Below are 20809 nucleotides of genomic sequence, written 5' to 3' on the forward strand. Positions count from 1 at the left end.
GAAAGCTGAAATAACATCCACTTTGGAAGAGCTAGTAACAGAAGGGGTAGGAATTTGAACCCAGTTAGGGATGAATCTTATGTTCATCCATAAACCCACTTCCTTAAACTACCTCTCTACAGTTTACAAGAACAGTTGTTGCCTCAGGAAGACTACACCCTGGAACATCCTCACTCAGAAAACAATCACAGGATGTAGAAGCCACCAGAAGGCAGGTAACTTCCACTTTTTATTCTATACTTCTACATTCTGAGGGTTTTTTTGCAACAAACATGTATTCTTTGTAATGATCATTATCCATAAAGATGGTACTTAAAATGGAAGACAGGGCATGACAAGTTTTTCAAAGAAAAGGATAAATTTAGCCCCAAGATCACAAAACTAAGGAGTATGCCCCCACACTCTCCCTCTATCTCTGGTAAGCACCAATCTATTCTGTTTCTATCAATTATTATGTAAGTGAGATTATAAGTGTTCGTCATTCTCTGACTTATTTCACCTAGCATAATTCCTCCAATGTCTATCCATGTTGTCATAAATGGCAAGATTTTCTTTATGGCCAAATAGTATTCCTTCATCCATTCATTTGTTGATAGATACTTAGGTTGTTACCATTGGTTAGCTATGGTGAATAATGCTGTGATGAATATGGGGTGTAGACATATTCAGGGTGGTGATTTTGTTTCATTGAGTTATATATCCAGAAGTGCATCTATTTATAGTTTCTTGAGGACCCTTCCTACTGTTTTCCATAGTGGCTGTCCCAATTTCCACTCTCAGATGGACCGCTTTCAGACAGTAAAGAGTGTCCCTGAGGAGAGCAGTGCTAGCCACTTGGATGGACACATGAAAGGACAAAGTTAGAGGGACCCAGGTAGAAGGAATGGGGCACTGAGAGGGGGGAATCCAAGGGCTTCTGTTCCTGTTATGACTTTGATTGCACCTCCAAAAGAGATATATTGAAGTCCTAAGCCCTGGATACCTGAGAATATGATCTTATTTGGAAATAGGGTCATTGCTGATGTTATCAGTTAAATGAGGTCATACTGAAATAATGTGGGCCCCAACCTAATACGGCTAGTGTCCCTATCCCTATAAAAAGAGGAGGGAGACACACAAGGGAACTCCATGTGAAGATGGAGGCAGAGATCAGAGTGATGTGTCTATAAGCCAAGGGGTGACAAAGATTGCTGCAGCCACCAGAAGCCAGGACAAAGGCATGGGACAGTATCTTCTCCACAGCCTCCTGAAGGAGCCAACCCTGCTGGCTCCATGTTCAGACTTTTAGATGCCACAACTGTGAGAATACACATTTTTGTTGTTTAAGCTACCTGGTTGGTGGCACTCTGTTATGGTAGTCCTAAGAAACCAAGACAGTTACCTTCATAATTTGAACCCAAGATGCCTCCCTGCTGCACACCTTCACACACACACCACCCTGTCCAAACTTTCATTCATAGCCCTCACATGAAACTTTCTAGTTTTTGACTTCTAGGCTTATTTTGTTAACTGGAAAACTTCCATATCTTCATCCTAACTCTTTTTCATTCACCCTTATATGTTCTGCCCATTACATGTTCGTATGGGGTTAGAAAATACCTTCTGGTCCTGTGAATTAGTGAGTGGGGAAGAGTGCTTTAAGCTGGTAGTAAGAAGTAGTTAGGGTGACATTTTCTCTCTTATAGTCATTTCCTTTCATGATCCCATGGCAGCTGGATGTAGAGTCTTGATTCTCACTGAGCAGTGGTCTCAGGGAAGCATCCCTATGCTGGGCCAAGAATCCCACCCAGACCTGCACATAACCTTTACCTCCCCTGGTTTACTGGCAAGATTGTCTGAGCATCACAATGTTGTGCACAATGCCCTGCACATCAGGACCTGCAGCCCTACTTCTTGTTATCAGGCCACCTGCCGGTACATCCTTACTCTGACTTGCCCACGTCTCTGATGAACAGTGGTGGGCCTCAGGATGACACCTTACTCTTAGCTCTCCAGACTGGCTTTTGAGGAGTTCCATCCCCACCTCTTGAAATAACCAAAAATCTGGGATTCAGGGTTGGGACCCTCATTCTTGGTATTGGTGGTTTCTCCACATGACAACTGCCTTTTCATTTTCCCTCTAGGCCTCAGGGAGTGGGATTTTCACAGGCTTACATGAATCTTACCTGAATCCCATTTATCTTCCAAGCCTCAGGTTCAGAAAAATGCTGCCTATCTGTGCTCTTGAATTACGAGCTCTATGAAAAGTGACGAGTGAGAGCATTATAGCAGCAGCTATAGCTAAACTTTATTCAAATCTAGTCATGCTAGCATTGTTCTAGGTGCTTTGAGCCTAGGCACTCTGGCTCCAGAATCCAGGTAAAAAAAAAACTGTAAGCTTTTATACTTCCCTTAGGCCCAGGTTCTTAGAAGGGATATGATAGATATTGGTGAGTACATCAAGGGCCAGAAATTGAGGGGGAAATGAGTAACTGGTTGTCTTTCTCCAGGGTGGGTTCCACCATGAACACTGCCTGTGCTCAACCCAATTCTATCACTTCCAGACCCTTCTCTGCCTTCTCAAACTTCGACCTAACTTTGGCCATTTGACATGTTCAGAAAAGGGTGGAATTTTGATGAGTTGGACATCTGCCAGGTATATAAGTGAATACCATAAAGAGGGCTTGAGTGTGTTTATGAAGCTTTTATTTCCTCCTCCGCCTAAGCATGACATAGTCTATCCTTGGAAGAAGTACAAACACCATCTGTCCCTTGTCAGGCCCAGTGACCAGAGGGCTTGGTCACTCAAAGAACCTGTACTCTTGGGTGGCAGGCTACCAGGGATTGTGCAAGCATTGGGTGGCCCCAGGCTGGGGGTGGACAACTTGACACCATCACATCTCTTTGGTCTGTGTCTTCCTACGTGTTTTTAGGGGTAGACAGTAATAAAAATTCCCTGCCTGAAATGATAGTCAGTGACTGAAGAACTAATGTTTCCCTCTGCCCTGGCTTCTCTTCATTTCTATCTTTCTCTTTAGAATGAGAAAGTTGGCTGTGACACCCTGTTTCAAAGACTCACATCCGAGGAAAATCCATTCTCAACAAGGCAGAAGATCAGGCCATTTGAGCATGCCCTGTGCCAATGAAAGCACATGTTCAGTTGTATACATTTGCCCTTGCTTTCAGATGTTTTTATTCTCGGTCTGCATCCTTCACCTTGAGATTTTAGAAGCTAGAAACACTTTCTTCTACTTAGTTGTAAGTCAGATGCTATTGCATGGAAACTTCATGGTCTTTAGCCAGCAGGGTGGACAGCAAGTTAGAGATGACAGCCATGTGTTATCCTGGTATCAGCCAGGCTAAGTACTGCTAAGTACTAAGAGGCTAAGTACCGCTGCTATACCAAGTGACTCCAAGGTGTCAGAAGCTACAAAATTAAAGATTTATTTCTTGCTCACACCATCTGGGTCAGCCGCATGTCTACTCTAAATCATATTAACCTGGGACTCAAGTTGATGGAGAAGATGCTTTCTAAAGAATTGCTGGGTGTCATGGTGGAGGGAAGAAAGAGCATGGAGATTAACACCACTGAACTGTGCAATTAAAAATGTTTAATATAGGGACGCCTGGGTGGCTCAGCTGTTGAGCATCTGCCTTTGGCTCAGGGCATAATCCTGAAGTCCCAGTATCAAGCCCCACATTGGACTCCCTGCATGGAGCCTCCTTCTCCCTTTGCCTGTATCTCTGCCTGTCTCTCCCTCTCTCTCTCTGTGTGTGTGTCTCATGAATAAATAAGTAAAATCTTTAAAAATTTTTAAGATAGTATTTTTTTACCTTATATGCATTGTACCACAATAAAAAAATGAAGAGAGATAGAGAGAACCATACTCCAAGTATACCCTAGCTTCTGCTGGAACATAGAATACACATTTCTGCTCACATTTTAGTATTCAGAGCAAATCATATGACCATGTCTATTGTCAGTGAGACAAGGAAGTATACTCTACCCTAACAGTGTCAGTGAATCTCTGAAGATACTAATACATTCTCTCAGACCCTGTTTCTTTTCACGAGCAAGCCCTTGGCTATTCCTCTAAGAACTGGGGAGGTAGGGCAGCAACAGATAGAGCTAGTTTTCTGTGGTTCTCCTGATGTTGAGAGCAGTTGGTGGTGGAGGCAACAGGCACGAGACAAAATTAGGAGACCCACATCACCTCTCAGTCAACTTTAGCCAAGTTTTGCATTTCTCTGAGCCTCAGATTCTTCATCTGAGGAATCAGAGATTAGATCAGACAAGTGCTGATGTTGGTGCCAGCTGGAGCTTTCCTGTGCATCTTCTATTTTACCCTACTTTCTTATGTTGAATTCTACCCAGATAGACCTGGGGGTGTGGGGTGGTGGGAGGAGGCAGGGTGGGAGACACTGGTAAAAAGACTGGACAATCCTTGTTCTGCATCACCTCATTGAAGTATGACACTCCCATTCTAACAAGTGCTAACAAACCATCCCTCCACTGGTTTATTCCATGGACCAATGCAGAAGGGCTCCTTGAGAAGTGGAAAGACTAAAGACAAAAGGATTTGAAGCACAGAATCCTTTAATAATGGTAGCCCATTTGGGCATCGCTCTCTCTATGATTCAAAGGGGAAATTCCTTCTGGGGTTTGCTTCTGTACAGGGAAGCTCTTACAATATGTTGAGGAGAAGGTTGTTCTTCAAGCAAGTGTGTCCCAAGGACCTTCTCAGCAACACTAGGAGATAATAAAACATTCGGGTAAAACTACCAGTGCTGCCAAGATGAGCTCTATAACCAAGGGGACTTCCAAGGTGAGTGCCAACACATCTCTGCTCTCCCTCCCTTCCCATCCTTTATCCCAATCCATTGTCTTATGTCTGTCTTTTTTTTAATTTTTTTTAATTTATTTATTTATGATAGTCATACAGAGAGAGAGAGAGAGAGAGAGAGAGAGAGAGAGGCAGAGACACAGGCAGAGGGAGAAGCAGGCTCCATGCACCGGGAGCCCGACGTGGAACTCGATCCTAGGTCTCCAGGATTGCGCCCTGGGCCAAAGGCAGGCGCCAAACCGCTGCGCCACCCAGGGATCCCTTATGTCTGTCTTCTAAGTACCTTCCTACGACCTGTCTCTCTGCTTCTGAGCTGCCTATTGATTTTCCTCACTGACTGTCTTTCCTTCCTGTGAAGGGATAGGCACAAGCCCTTCTTTTAAGGAAGACTGAATGGCAGCTGGGCGGCTGGGATGGGTCCTCAGGATTTACACTAAGTATGAGTTTGTAGGTTTAAATTGTTTGCTTTTCCATTCCAGTTGAAAAGTGTTTGTCCTTGCCTATTTATTTCTTAACTCTCTCAACAGTACTTTTTTATTGAAGTATAATTAACATACAGTATTATATTAGTTTCAGGTGTACAATACAGCGATTCAACAATTCTATATCTTGCTCGGGGCTCATCAAGATAAATGTACTCTTAATCTCTTTCACCTATATAATCCATCTTCCACCCACCTACCTGCTAGCAACCATCAGTTTATGCTATTTAAGAGTGGTTTTTGTTTGCCTTTTTAAAAACCTTTGTTTGCTAATTTGTTTCATTTTTAAAATTCTATATATGAGTGAAATCACATGATAGATATTTATTTTTCCTTGACTGCCTTATTTCACTTAGCATTTATGCTCTAAATCCATCCATGTTATTTGAAATGGAAAGATCTCATCCGTTTTTATGGTTGTGTAATATCCTCTTGTATAGACACGCCTGGGTGGCTCAGTGCTTAAGCATCTGATTTTGGCTCAGGTTGTGATCCTGGGGTCCCAGGATTGAGTCCCATACTGGGCTCCCTGAAGGGAGCCTGCTTCTCCCTCTGCCTATATCTCTGCCTCTCTTTCTCTGTGTCTCTAATGAATAAATAAATTTATTTATTCATACACACACACACACATACATATCACGTGTTCTTTATCCATTCTTCAGTCCATGGACACCCGGGTTGTTTTTTCATATATCAGCTATTGCAAATAATTCTACAATAAACATAGGGGTGCATATATCTTTTCAAATTAGTGTTTTTCATTTTCTTTGGGTAAATACCCCAGTAATGAAATTATGGGATCATATGGAATTTCCATTTTTATTTTTTTGAGGAACCTCCATACTGTTTTCCACAGTGGCTATCCCCAATTTGCATTCCTACCAACAGCACACAAAGATTCCATTTTCTCTGCACCCTCACAAATAATTGTTATTTCCTATGTTTTTTATTTTAGCCATTCTGACAGGCATAAAGTGATATCTCATTATAGTTTGAACTTGCATTTTCCTGATGATTAGTGATGTTGAGAATCTTTTTTTATGTGTCCGTTGGCCATCTATATATCTTTCTTGGAAAAATGTCTATTCAGGTCCCATGCCCATTTTTTTTTTCCATGCCCATTTTTTTTAATTTTTATTTATTCATGATAGGCACACAGTGAGAGAGAGAGAGAGGCAGAGACATAGGCAGAGGGAGAAGCAGGCTCCATGCACCGGGAGCCCGAAGTGGGATTCGATCCCAGGTCTCCAGGATCGCGCCCTGGGCCAAAGGCAGGCGCCAAACCACTGCGCCACCCAGGGATCCCTCCATGCCCATTTTTTAATTGGATTATTCGTGGGGCTTTTTTGGTATTGAGTTGTATAAGCTCTTTATATATTTAGAATATTATTTATATATAATTTTTATTAGTGTTTATATTATTTATATATTTTATTTTTTATAAGTTATATATTATTTATATATTTAATTATATATTTAAAAGATATATATAATTTGCAAATATCTTTCTTCATTCAGTAGGTTGCCTTTTTATTTTGTTGGTGATTTTCTTTGCTATGCAAAAGCTTTTTATTTTGGTGTAGTCCCAGTAGTTTATTTTTGTTTTATTTCCTTTGCTAAAGGAGATATATAAAGAAAAATGTGTCTACAGATGATGTGAAATTACTTCCAATGTTTGGTTATGGACTGGAAGAACGAGTATTGTCAAAATGTCCATACTACCCAAGCAATCTACAGATATGCAATTCCTATCAAAATACAACAGTATTTTTTACAGAACTAGAGAAAATAAAAGTAAAATTTGCACCACAAAAGACTGAGTAGCCAAAGCAATCCTGAGGGAATAAAGCTCAAAGTATCACAATCCCAGATTTCAAGATACACTACAGAGCTGTAGTGATCAAAACAGTATGGTACTGGCACAAAAACAGACACATAGATCAATGGAACAGAAGAGAGAATGCAGAAATAAACCCATGCTTGTATGGTCAATTTATCTATGGCAAAGGAGAGAAGAATATACAATGGGGGAAAAGGCAGTCTCTCCCAAAAATGTGCTGGGAAAACTGGGCAGCTACATGTATACAAAAGCATGAAACCAGACCACTTTTTTATGCCATTCACAGAAATAAGCTAAAAATGTATTAAAGACTTAGATGTGAAACTTGAAATGATAAAATTTCTTACCAGTATTTTTTAAGACCACAAGTTACCTTCTGGCATCTAAGCATTTTTCTCCAGCCAGGGCAAAGGATCAATTCATGAAAGAAGCAAATAAACCAAATTCCTATAAGATCCTCTATCTTTCCACTTAATACCTACTCCCCTCCACACACACACACACACACACACACACACACACCCTTCATGCCATCCTAGTTTTAAATAATTTTGATTTTGGGTGGAGGAATCATGGAATAAGCATGATCTTGGTTGGGGGATAATAAATTCTCTGAGCTCCTTTTATGGCTTACTCTTTGAGATGAAAATTTTCTTTCTTCATTCAGTGCCTCAGGAATCCTCAGTACCCAATGGCATTAAGTGTCCTGCCTGCTACAACGTGTATGATGTTTCCTGCGACCCAGTTCTTCTTGCCTGCACTGGTACAGAGACAAAGCGTGTGGAAGTTATTGGCATAGGTACAACTATTTCCACAGGATTCTTGGTGTTCATTTTCTCAAAGGATATATCTGTGCTAGTTATCTTTGCTGTGTAATCATTACTCCAAAACTTGGCAGTTTAAAACAATGAGCATTTATTATTTCATGGCATCTGAGGGTCAGGAGTTTGGAAGTGGCCTAGCTAAGTGCTTCTGGCTGAGTTTCTCATGAAGTTGTAATCTAGCTGTCAGCAGGGCCTGTCACCAGGAAGACCTGCTTCCAAGATCACCCATGTAGTTGTCAGGCTTGGTTCTTCTCTACATGGGTCTCTGTGTGGGCTGCCTGGATGTCCTTATAATGTATTCCCCCACAGCAAGTGATGAGAGAGAGAGAGAGAGAGAGATAGAGAGAAGAGAAGAGAAGAGAGAAGAGAGATAAGAGAGATGGAGGGAGGGAGGAAGAGCACTAACTGGCATTTCTCAGGGCAAATGATGACAGAGGGAGAAGAGGAGGAGAAGAGGGAGGGAGGAAGGAGATACTACAGTTTCAAAGTAATCAAATATCAGAAGGAACATTTCTTCACTTCTGTTGTATCCTGTTGGTTGCACAGATCAACTCTGATACAACATGGGAGAAGAGTATACAAGGACATGAATACTAAGAGATCGCAGGCCATCCTAGAGACTAACTACTATGTACAGCAAAGGCTGATACAGGGCCAAGTCCTAGTTCACTCTCCAAAGTTTGGAGGGAGCCATCTGTCAGAAGAGAGAAGGGGGAGAGGAGAGGACGAGGAGAGGAGAGGGAAGATGAAGAGAACACAACTGCTTTCCACAGGAAAGTCTGACACTTGGGAACATGTCATATCATGATCTCCTCGAATGGGAACTTGGGTCATTGGCCATCACCCTCTTCAACAAAGAGGGTGATACCTCAGTTCTGGTTTTTTTCATCACTACCATTATTGCTATTACCCAATCCCCATGAATAAGCATGATATGATTCTGAAATCTGCAGAAGGACTTGCCATTTTCCTGAGGAGGAGAAAAGTATGGACTTGTAATAAGATGCACAGATGCCATTCAGATAGAAAACAACAGGTACCAAGGGGCTGTTTAGGTGAATACATGAGTTCTGACCTCAGGCTTTTTCCTCTCTTCCAACTATCTCTTGCCTCGTCAGAAGGTACAGACTCCAATCTCAGCTATGCATCTGACACAGCAGGGGCCCTTTGGGATTCATCCTAAACTGAGATGTCGGGCCCAAAGGGAACTAAGGCTTGGTCCCTGGACAGAGATGGAGCTGTGGTTCTTGCTTCTTTCACAGAAGGCAGAGGGGAATTCTGGGGCATTCTGTGTACCCTTTTCTTCCCCAAGGGAGGCAGATAGGATAGGACGTGGGGGAAGAGGGGAGACAAGATAAGAGAGAAGACTAACTCTTGGATTTTTCTTTTGGCAGATAGTCCATTATTTATGATTTTTGCCATGGGTTGTGCTACTGAAACTGTCCTCAACTTGAGGAATATAAGTATATTGAATAACATAAAAATCCGTACCAACTGTACAGAACAAAGCAATGGAGATCCCCACTGATGTTCATCACCTCATCAATCTTGACTGGTCCCTTCTTGCTCAAAGTCTTGCTTTGAAGTTTGCACACTTCCAAGCTCATAATTCTACAAACCTGAAAAAGTTGGAGTCCTCTGATGTCTCCCCTCCCCAACATTCTCCAGACATTGCAGAATTAAGTTGCTGATATTTCCTTAAGTATGTTTGTAATCTTTATTAGTAACTCAGGTTAAAAAAAATCTTATTGAAGGGGGGTCTCTGGGTGGCTCAGTGGTTGGCACCTGCGTTTGGCGCAGGGAGTGATCCTGGAATCCTGGGATCTAGTCCTACATCAGGATCCCTGCATGGAGCCTGCTTTTACCTCTGCCTGTGTCTCTGCCTCTCTCTCTCTCTCTTTCTGTGTCTCTCATGAATAAAAAAATAAATTAAATATATTTTAAAAAAATCTTATTCATTCATCTAATGGATTCTTTCTTCAACCCAAGTAATAAGTAAGGAAATATTAGATAGCATCTCAGGCTGTGTCCCACAAGTCAGGGGCAGTCACAACCATTCTTCATGTGATGCCATGAGGAAGCAGGGGTCAGGAATAACCCTTACAGGATCCAAACTATGATGTCCTCATGGTGCTGAACACAATGGACACCGTGATACCTGCTCATATGGATCTCTTGATTCTCCAAATTCAGTTTCCTACAGGGTGCAGTAAGTTGCATAAAAGAAAAGAATACCTCACACGTAATGATGACCTTCTGGGAAGCAATCTGTTGTCTGTATCGTGCTGGGGCCCTTGCACTCTATAAGCTTATCTGAGCCTGAAATCTACATAGACTGTGGCTTTCTCCTTGGGACTATGTCTCCATTTTCTCTTCCCTGGGCTTTTGAGCAGGCAGCGTGCAGAGTTTATATGTCCAGGACTCGTTTTATGCATATTCTCACTGTGTGCTCAGCACAGTGATGGAAACTGCAAAAGACACAGGGTTCTCCCTCAGGGATAAGGAGCTAATACACAGAGAATGATGAAAGGATTGCATGTAACTGCACGGAATTCTAAGCACAAATAATCAGAGGGGCAGGAAAATTCAGGGAGGAAAAAGGAGGTAGAGTCAAAACTGGTACACAAAGGTGGTAAACTGAGACAGGGCTTGAGGAAGGAGTGTGTATGAAAGTGAAGTTCCCACTGGGGAAATGGTAGGCTAAAAAATGGTTAAACAGCAAAGTCCCCAGAAAGGCAGTAAATCAAAATAGAGCCTACACAGGAGACCTTTGATAAGGAAACCCTTAGGGTAATAATGGGAAATCCTGTGCTGATTCAACTCCAAGGAGGTCACATCAGCTCAAGTGGGCTGGTGTTGCTGTTACCACCACATACGTTTTACAAAGAAAAAGTGGCAACAGGATGGAGACTCTAACCCAAATTGTCAATTTACAATCTGGGACTTTATTCTCTGTGCCATCCTGCCTCTCAACCAATAACCAAGTCCTGGACACATCAGTCAGCTTGGACTACCACAACAAAGTAACATGAACAAGGTGGCTTAAGCAATAAAAAATTACTTTTCTCAGTTTTGGAAGCTGGAAGTTTGAGACCAGGGTGCCATCAACACTGTTGTCTTCTGAGGTCTCTCTCTTGGGCTGTCTTCTCCCTGTGTCTTCACATGATCCTTCCTCTACATGTGTCTGCTATATATTGGATGTTTGTGCACCCTACCCCCAAGCAATGGTATTGGATAGTGGGGACTTTCAAAGCTTGCCACCCTCATGAATAGCATCAGTGCCCTTATAGAAGAGGCTCCACAGAGCTCCCTTGCCCCTTCCACTGTGTGAGGACACAATGAGATGGCTGTCTATGAACCTGGAAGAGAATCCTTAACAGACATTGAGTCTGCTGGTCCAAGTCTGGAGCTTGGTCTTGGTCTTCCAGGCTCCAGAACTGTGAGAAATAAATTTCCATTGTTTATAAGCCATCGGTTGTGTGTTATCTGGTTGTAACAGTTCAGATGGACTAAGGCAGTGTCTGTGTCCCAATCATCTATTATAAGGATATCAGTCTGATTGGATCAGGGCCCACTATAGTGACCTCATCCTAAAAGGCTATGTCTCCAAATACAGTAAAGTTCTGAGGTATTGAAGACTAGAACTCCAACATATTAATTTTGGCAGAACACAACTCAACCCATAGCAAAGGGTTATAGAGTAAATGACTTTAGGCATTGAGAAAAACTTTTCAACTATTGCTCCCGTATGAAGTGGTTGGCACAGTGTCAATACACAGTGTATACTTAATAGGTATAACCCATTATTCTTTTTCTTCTCTGCATCCTTCTCATCTATGCCCATTACCTTCCCATTTCTTTTCCCCAATTTTCCTTTCATTTTTCTACTGATTATTTCCCTGTTTTGCTACTCTTTCCCTGAACTTCATTCTCTTCTGGAATAAGCAACAGTCATACCTCCAAGAGAGCACGGCAGTCATTCATGGGTGTGGCAGCCAATTGATCACTATATTCTGTGGGTAAGAATATGGGGCTAGAGAGCAGCATCTGCATCTCAGGAGAGAGATTCCATGAGGTCAGGGGCCTCCGAAAGAACATAAGATTCCTAGGGATCATCAGCATTCTGAAAACTACAGAACACTTATGAAAGAAATTGAAGAGGACACAAAGAAATGGAAAAACATTCCATGCTCAAGGAGTGTAAAAACAAACATTGTTAAAATGTTTATGCTATCCACAGTAATTTACACATTTAGTGCAATCCCTATCAAAATATCACCAGCATGTTTCACAGAGCTGGAACAAATAACCCTAAAATTCCTATGGAACCACAAAGGACCCTGAATAGACAAAACGATCTTGAAAAAGAAAAGCAAAGCTGGAGGCATTGAGATTCCAGAATTCAAGCTGTATTACAAAGCTGTGATCATCAAGACAGTATGGTACTGGCACAAAAACAGACAGTGGACCAGAATAGAGAACTCCGAAATTGACCCACAACTTGATAGTCAACTTATCTTCAACAAAGCAGGAAAGAATATCCAATGGGAGAAAGACGGTCTCTTCAACAAATGGTGTTGAGGGAACTGGACAGCTGCATGCAAAAGAATGGAACTGAACCACTTTCTTACACCATACACAAAAATAAGTTCAAATGGATGAAAGATCTAAATGTGAGACAGGTGACAGGCACTGAGGTGGGCACTTGACGGGATGAGCACTGGGTGTTATTCGATATGCTGGCAAATTGAACACCAATAAAAAAATAAATTTATAAAAAAAATAAATGTGAGACAGGAAACCATTAAAATCCTAGAGAAGAACACAGACAGAAAACTCATTGACCTTGGTCTTAGCAACTTCTTAGTGGACAGGTCTCTGGAGGCAAGGGAAACAAAATCAAAACTGAACAATTGACACTTCATCAGGATAAAAAGTGTCTGCACAGTGAAGGAACCAGTCAACAAAACTAAAAGGCACCCTATAGAATGGGGGAAGATGTTTGTAAATGACGTATCTGACAAAGGGTTCGTATCAAATCTGCAAATGATTTATCAAATTCAACACCCAAAAAATAAATAATCCAGTTAAGAAACGGGCAGAGGGCACGAATAGACACTTTTCCAAAGAATAAATATAGATGATTAATAGACACATGAGAAGATCCTCACCATCACTCGTCATCAGGGAAATACAAATCAAAACCATGATGAGATAGTACCTCACATGTCAGAATGGCTTAAATTAACAAGACAGGAAACAACAGGTGTGGGGAAAGGGAAACCCTTTTACAATGTTGGTGGGAATACAAACTGGTGCAGCCACTCTGTAAAACAGTATAAAGGTTCCTCAAGAAGTTAAAAATAGAACTACCCTATGACCCACCAGTTACACTAGCAGGTATTTACTGAAAGTGTACAAAATACTGATTCAAAGGGATACATGCACCCTAATGTTTATAGCAGCAACATCCACAATAGCCAAACTATGGAAAGAGCCTTAATGTCCATTGACAGATGAATGGATAAAGAAGCAGCAATATATATATAATTATATATATAAAATATTACTCAGCTATCAAATAGAGTGAAATCTTGCTATCTGCAGCAGCATGGGTGGAGCTAGAACCTATTATGCTAAGTGAAATAAGTCAGATAAAGACAAATACTATGATTTCACTTATATGTGGAACTTAAGAAAGAATACACATGAACATGGGGGGAAAGAGAGGGAAACCATAAAAATGAATGTTAACTATGAAGAACAAACTGAGGGTTGCTGGAAGGAGGTGGGTAGGTGGGGATGGGTTAAATAGGTGATGGGTATTAAAGGGGGCACTTGTTATTAAGAGCATGGGGTATTGTGTGTAAGTGATGAACCACTAAATTCTACTCCTGAAACACGTATTACACTGTATATTAACTAACTGGAATTGAAATAGAAACGAAGACTATAAAAAAAGGAGGAGGAAGAGGAGGAGGAAGAAGAAGAAGTGAGTTATAATTTATAGGGTTTCATCCCAGGTAAGGAAATGTCAAACAGGTTTCTGCATAAATGATAGCAGACCCATTGCCTATGTGACATTGAGTCAGTGTTAAGGAGGAAAAGTCAATGAGACTTGAGCTCCCCAGGCGCTACCTGAGCGGGGAAGTGAAGCATTTTCCTCCAAGAAAGACTTGGCCACCTCTGAAGATGAAACCACATGAGAAGGAACTAGTTTGGTCCAAAAGAAAAAGCACATCTTTGGATTTGTACTGTTATTTCATTCAGACCCACTACCTCAGCACTTTATACAGGGCACAGAAGCCAAAAGTAAATCAATTTAGCTTCATAAAAATACGTGAATACAAAATGCAAACATGCTATTTTTCCATTTAAAACACACGCAAAAAATCTATTAAAGAAATTTTTAAAATTCAGTAGGCTAAACAAAAATAAATGAGGTATCTGTTTCAGTTCTAACCTGTTTCTTCCATCCTGCAAACAGAGCCTCTGTAGACAGAGGAGTACACAAGTGGCCAAGAGGGGACACAAAATTCAAAAGAGAGAACACACACACACACACACACACACACACGGAGAGTAAAACCCAGGCATGTGTGTAGGTAAAAGAGGCAGTGAAGTACTATCAGGATGGGGAAACAAACAGAAGGGAAAAGTAGGGATGAATTTATATTAAAGAATGTCTCCATCTTGTGGTCATTATGGTGTAACCACTAATTAAGTCAAGTTTTATTTCCATTTATTCATCCATCCATCTTTCTGTGCATTTATTCACCAACCTAACTGGTACTTTCCAGTTGTGGCAGGCACTGTTCTGAGTGTTAGGGCTAGAGTAGTGAACAAAATTCCCTGCCTTTCTGTAACTTCCATTCTGGTTAGAGTTTACATTAATTAAACAACTATAATGTGTGGTATGTTACATCAGAAAAACAGGGGCGGGTATATCAGAAGCTGTTGGGGGAGGCAGTCAGGATTTTGATCAGGGTGACTTTCAGTAAGTCCTCAGTGAGGTGGGAGAAGGGCCTGAGGAGAGGGAAAGAGGGACGCCCCAGTTGTGTGGGGAGGGAACATCCAGGAAGAGGGAACAGTCAGTGCAAAGGCTTTGAGTGGAAGGCTAAGGCTGGTGCTCAAGAAGGGTGAAAAAACCATCTGGGGCTGTAGTGTGGTGAGCAGGGAGGTGAGTGACTAGGTGAACTTCTAGAAGAACCAAGAGAAGAACAAGGAGGTGAGGAAGGAAGGAGGCAGCACAAGGAAGAAGACCAGGTTTGGTCTGGTCATACAGGCTTTGGTTTTGGTGCTGAGTGAGGTAATGGAGGATTCTGAACCTGGGAGGGATGAGATAGGACATGTTAACTCTGGCTACTCAGTTAGAGGAGCCTCCAGGGAACCCAGACTGGTTAGGGCCACTGTGGTTCTACAGGTGAGAAATGGGGTAGGCTTGGATCAAGGCTATGGGGATGGTAAAAATGGTAATATTCTAGATACATTCTGAAAGAAGATTCAACAAGGTTTTTGTAGTGTAAGTGCCTGAAAATCAGCTTTTGATTGCTGAGGCATACATTTCCAAGACATCTATTTTGAATAAACATATTGCCAGCTATATGATACAACTACTGCTAAAACAACTAGATAAGAAAAGGAACCAGGGTGTCCCATCTGAGTTTCCTTTTTAGAAAGTCCTTGGCAATCTAGATTATTGACCACTTAAGGAACTCTGCTATCACCTCTTGTGCCCTAATTCCTGCTCTGTTTTAAATTTATGAGTAAAGAGTAAAGCCAAGAAATCCTAGGTAGCCTACCCTCAATCTCAGTAAGGAGAGTACCCAGGTCTGTAATCTCTACCTGACACCTTGCTTGATGGCTCTTGGGCATGCCATATGCCTTCCAAGATCTCTGAGTAATAAATTTCTTTTTTCAAAGTCCCTTGATAGTTGTTGCTGAGATACATCTTCCAATAATAATAAGAGCCACAAGGGCCATGCCAACCATAATATTGGCTCTCGATGGGAAAATGTCTGTGGGGACTTGCCATAGGTAGTGGGGGCCCAGGTGAGTGCCTCAGGCATTCCAAGCTAATAATATCACTATCAATAGGCTGAGAAGGACACAGAACAAAAACTAAAGGAGTTCATGATTACTAGACAGCCCTTCAAAAAATATTAGAAAGGAAGAATGCTCACCATTTGCTTCAATGTGGATGGAACTGGAGGGTATTATGCTGAGTGAAGTAAGTCAATTTGAGAAGGATAATCATTATATGGTTTCACTCATACGGGGAATAAAAGAAAAAGTGAAAGGAATTATAGGGGAAAGGAGAGAAAATGACTGGGAAAAATTAGAGAGGGTGGCAAAACATGAGAGACTTCTAACTCTGGGAAATGAACAAAGGGTTGCAGATGAGGAGGTGGGCAGGGGGATGGGGTGACTGGGTGATGGGCACTGAGGGGGGCACATGACAGGATAAGCACTGGGTGTTATACTATATGTGGGCAAGTCAAACTTCAATTAAAAAAAATAAATATTAGAGGGCTCTCCTTGAGCGGGAAGGAAAGACTAAAAGTAACAAAGACAAGAAAGGACCAGAGAAATCTCCAGAAACAATGACAAAACAAGTAATAAAATGGCACTAAATAAATATTTATGAATAATTACTTTGAATGTAAATGGACTAAATGCTCAAATCAAAATACATAGGGTGTCAGAATGGACAAAAACAAACAAACTAGATCCAACTCTATAGTACCTACAACATACTTATTTGAGATGTGAAGACACCTGCACATTGAAAGTGGGGTGACGCAGAAATATTTATCACACAGACGGATGTCAGAAGAAAGTTGGAGTAGCAATACTCAGATCAGATAAACTAGATGTTAAAACAAAGATTAACAAGAGACAAAGAAGGATATGACACCATATGATAATAAAGGAGACAATCCAACAAGAAGATCTAACCACTATAAATATTTATGCACCCAATGTGGGAGCAACCAAACATATAAAACACTTAATAAAAAATACAAACTATATATATAAATGTATATATATAAACAACACAACAAAAATTAATTAATTGATTATAATACAATATTACCCCAAAGATACAGAAGCAATGAAACGCCGGGACACCTGCAACCTGATGTTTCTAGCAGCAATGTCCACAATACCCAAACTGTGGAAGGAGCCTCGGTGTCCATCGAAAGATGAATGGATAAAGAAGATGTGGTTTATGTATACAATGGAATATTACTCAGCCATTAGAAATGACAGATACCCACCATTTGCTTCAACGTGGATGGAACTGGAGGGTATTATGCTGAGTGAAATAAGTCAATCGGAGAAGGACAAACATTATATGGTCTCATTCATTTGGGGAATATAAATAATAGTGAAAGGGAATAGAAGGGAAGGGAGAAGAAATGTGTGGGAAACATCAGAAAGGGAGACAAAACATAAAGACTCCTAACTCTGGGAAACAAACTAGGGGTGGTGGAAGGGGAGGAGAGTGGGGGGTGGGGGTGAATGGGTGACAGGCACTGAGCGGGGCACTTGACGGGATGAGCACTGGGTGTTATTCTGTATGTTGGCAAATTGAACAACAATAAAAAATAAATTTATTATTAAAAAATGAAAATAAAAAAATAAAATAAAATCATGAATGAGAAAGGAGAGATCACCACCACCACCAAGGAAATACAAACGATCTTTAAAACTCATCCTGAGCAGCTATACACCAATAAATTGGGCAATCGAGTAGAAACGGACGCATTTCCGGAAAACCACAAACTACCAAAACCGGAACAGGAAGACACAGAAAACCTGAACAGGCCAATATCCAGGGAGGAAACTGAAGCAGTCATCATCAAAGATCTCCCAAGACACAAAAGTCCAGGGCCAGATGGCTTCCCTGGGGAATGCTATCAAACGTTTAAAGAAGAAACCGTACCTATTACTACTAAAGTGGTTCCGAAAGATAGATGGAATGCTTCCAAACTCGTTCTTGGAGGCCACCATCACCTTAAGTCCAAAAGCAGACAAAGATCCCACCAAAAAAGGAGAGTTATAGACCGACAGTCCTCACGAACACGGATGCAAATATTCTCAAGACACGAGCCGATGGGATCCAACGGTACATTAAGAAGTTACTCACCATGACCAGGTGGAATTTATACCAGGGATGCAAGGCTGGTTCAACACTTGGAAAGCACGCCACATGACTTAGCAGATCTGCAAGAGAAGAAACAAGAACCAGACGATCCTCTCAAGAGATGCAGAGAAAGCATTTGACAAATACGGCATCCATTCCTGATCCAAACGCTTCAGAGTACAGGGATAGAGGGAATGTTCCCAGCATCTCCAAAGTCATCTACGGAAAGTAAAGCCCTCAGCAAATTATCATCCTCAATGTGGAAACACTGGGAGCCTTTCCCTGAAGATTGGGAACGAGAGACAGCGATGTCCACTCTCACCATGGCTACTCACATACTACTAGATGTCACGGCCTCAGCAATCAAGCGACAGAAAGAAATAAAAGGCATTCAAATCGGCAAAGAAGTAGTCAAACTCTCCCTCTTCGCCGATGACATGATACCGTACCTGGAAAACCCAAAAGACTCTTCCCCAAGATTGCTGGAACTCCTACAGCAAGTTCAGCAGTGTGGCAGGATACTGAATCAATGCCCAGAAATCAGTGGCCTCTCTCTATGCCAACGATGAGACCGAAGATAGAGAAATGAAAGAGTCAGTAACATTTACAATTGCACCCAAAAGCATGAGGTACCTAGGAATACACCTAACCAGAGAGGTAAAGGATCTCTACCCAAAAAACTACAGAACACATCTGAAAGAAATTGAGGAAGACACAAAGAGATGGAAAACTACTCCATGCTCCTGGATTGGAAGAATTCATATACTGGGAAAATGTCCACGTGACCCAGGGCAATTTACACATGGAACACAATCCCTATCATCAGAAATATCACGGGCTCTCTTCAGAGAGTTGGAACAAATCATCGGAAGATTAGTGTGGAATCAGAAAAGACCCCAAATGGCGAGAGCAATATTAGAAAAGAAAACCACAGCTGGCGGCATCACAATGCCGGATTTCAGGTTGTGCTACAAACCTGTGCTCATCAAGACAGTGTGGTACAGGCACAAAAACAGACACACAGATCAATGGGACAGAAGAGAGAAATCCAGAAGTGGACCCTCAACTCTATTGTCAAGACCATATATTCGACCAAGCAGGAAAGACCATCCACTGGAAAAAAGACAGTCTCTTCACTAAAGGCTGCTGGGAACGTTGGACAGCCACACGCAGAAGAATAAAACTGGACCATTCTCTCACACCGTACACAAAGATAAAACTCAAAATGGATGAAGGATGTAAATGTGAGACAAGACTCCATCAAACTTCTAGGGGAGAACACAGGCAACACCCTGTTTGAACTTGGCCACAGCAACTTCTTGCAAGATACATCCATGAAGGCCACAGAAACAAGACCAAAATGAATCATTCATCAAGATGAGAATCTTCCGCACAGCAAAAGAAACACTCAACAAAACTAAAAGACAAACCTCCAGAATGGAAGAAGATATTTGCAAATGACCTGTCAGATAAAGCGTGAGTTATCCAAGATCTCTAAAGAACTTATTCAACTCAACAGCAAAGAAACCAGGAGTCCAACCCTGAAATGGGCAAAAGACACGAACAGAAATGTCACACAGGAAGACATAGACATGGTCAACAAGCACACGAGACAATGCTCCACATCACCGGGGTCACGGAAATACAGATCGAAAGCACAATGAGATACCACCTCACACTGGTGAGAATGGGGAACAAAAAACCAGACAGGAAACAACAAATGTTGGAGAGGATGTGGTGAAAGGAGAATGCTTTCAAAATTCAAAAATTTCAGAAATAGCCATACTCACCTGATAGGGACCAAGGGGGGGCTGGCGTGCTCCCGGCAAGCCTGGGGAGATTGGGAAGGGGGAAGAGGGAAGGGGGGCAGGGGCGGAAGGAGTAAGGGAGTAAGGGGGGTAGGGGTGGAGGGGGAGGGGGCGGAAGGGGGAGAAGGAAGAGCCAAGGACCTTCGCGGGGTTCCTGGGGCACAGCAACCCAGGCCCTAAAGCCACCGCCCCAAGGCCGTGCCCTGACGGTGGACGGTGCCTGCATCCAAACCCCTGTGAGCGCATGCGGAAGGGTTCGGCACCCTCCCTGAGCCTCAGTGGAAAACCGTGTGCAGGTGCTTCAGAGAGGTAACAACCGATCTGCCCTGCGATCCAGCAGGTGCACTGGTGGAGGTGTGACCCAAAGGTACAGATGCAGGGAAATGCCGTGACACCCGCACCCCGAGGTTTAGAGTGGTAACACCCACAACAGCCACACTACGGAAGGAGCCTTGGTGTCCATCGAAAGATGAATGGATAAGGAGGGCGAGTGGTCTCTGCACACAATGGAAGATTACTCAGACATTAGAAATGACAAACACCCACCATTTGCTTCGACCTGGATGGAACCAGAGGGTATGACGGCTGAGTGAAAGAAGTCAATCAACGAAGGACAAACATCATATGGTCTCATTCTTCTGGGGAGGATGAGAAAAAAATAGTGAAAGGGAATAGAGGGGAAAGGAGAAAAAATTGAGTGGGAGATGGCAGAAAGGGAGACCGAACATGAGAGAGTCCTAACCCTGGGAAACGAACAAGGGATGCAAGAAAGGGAGGAGGGCGGGGGGCTGGGGGTGACTGGGTGATGGGCACGGAGGGGGACATTTGATGGGATGAGCCCTGGGGGGTTATGCTCTATGTTGGCAAAATGAACCCCAATAA

At 42.2% G+C, this 20809-nt stretch overlaps 2 long non-coding RNA genes across 8 annotated transcripts in view; one reads left to right on the plus strand and one right to left on the minus strand.

Moving 5' to 3' along the window:
• The window catches only part of LOC140611770 (uncharacterized), a 72397-nt gene extending 64326 nt beyond the window's left edge, over positions 1–8071 (plus strand). The window contains exons 3-5 of the long non-coding RNA XR_012012965.1: positions 123–215; positions 4657–4805; positions 7813–8071. This is a non-coding gene — a long non-coding RNA (uncharacterized lncRNA). The remainder of the gene's footprint in view (positions 1–122; positions 216–4656; positions 4806–7812) is intronic.
• The window catches only part of LOC140611769 (uncharacterized), a 192139-nt gene that overhangs the window by 102874 nt on the left and 68456 nt on the right, over positions 1–20809 (minus strand). For 3 of the 7 annotated variants that reach the window (XR_012012958.1, XR_012012959.1, XR_012012960.1), the window contains one exon: positions 18123–18199. The exons of 1 other annotated variant lie outside the window; for it this stretch is intronic. This is a non-coding gene — a long non-coding RNA (uncharacterized lncRNA). Of the gene's footprint in view, positions 1–7779; positions 7906–18122; positions 18200–20809 lie in introns of all 7 variants that reach the window. 3 more of the 7 variants (XR_012012962.1, XR_012012963.1, XR_012012961.1) reach the window with 2 other exon arrangements.

The sequence above is a fragment of the Canis lupus genome, chromosome 20, assembly GCF_048164855.1.
Source record: "Canis lupus baileyi chromosome 20, mCanLup2.hap1, whole genome shotgun sequence".
NCBI classification, from domain to species: Eukaryota; Metazoa; Chordata; class Mammalia; order Carnivora; family Canidae; genus Canis; species Canis lupus.